Below are 782 nucleotides of genomic sequence, written 5' to 3'. Positions count from 1 at the left end.
AGCAGGCGTTCCCCATGTGCCGTAACAAGAGCTGGCGGGGAAGGCGACCGGCCTGGCTGAACAGGGAGATTTTGCTGGGACTTGGGGAAAAGAGGAGAGTTTATCACCTCTGGAAGAAGGGGCAGGCGACTCACGAAGAGTACAAGGATCTCGTTAGGTCAAGCAGAGACAAAATTAGAAAGGTGAAAGCCCAACTAGAGCTCAGTCTGGCTGCAGTCGTAAAAGATAACAAAAAATGCTTCTACAAATATATTAACAACAAAAAGAAAGGTAAGGAGAATCTCCATCCCTTACTGGATATGGCAAGGAACATTGTCGCCAAGAACGAGGACAAGGCTGAAACCTCTCACAAATTTCACTTCAGCATGATCCATAGCAAAAGATACAGATTTTTTTTTTTTTTCAACTAGTGACCTGAAACTCCGGTTAATCACATAATTCTTCTGATAATATTGTCATTTATAACTCTCAGTTCAAAATATATTCCCTGGGCTGGCTTGTCTCTGTTTTCATTTATAAATGCCATGTGAGTTGGTAAGAAAGGGAGAGGCACTGCCTGGCGTAGAGCCTGGGAGGAGCTCTCAGCAGCACAGTCACAGTAGGGATGTGACAGGGATGCAGGCTCCACTGAAGGGACAGTTTTATGTAAATGCTTGTCTTTTGGCAGCTCACCACTCCAAATTGTTATATTCATATAGGGCAATTTTGTTTCCAGACATCTCAGCACATGGCAAAACTCAGGGATTTGCATTCTCTTGAACAGGCGTATATTCAAATACTCC

Source organism: Phaethon lepturus, unplaced genomic scaffold (assembly GCF_000687285.1).
Source record: "Phaethon lepturus isolate BGI_N335 unplaced genomic scaffold, ASM68728v1 scaffold14724, whole genome shotgun sequence".
NCBI classification, from domain to species: domain Eukaryota; kingdom Metazoa; phylum Chordata; class Aves; order Phaethontiformes; family Phaethontidae; genus Phaethon; species Phaethon lepturus.
Note: the sequence above shows the minus strand (reverse complement) of the source record.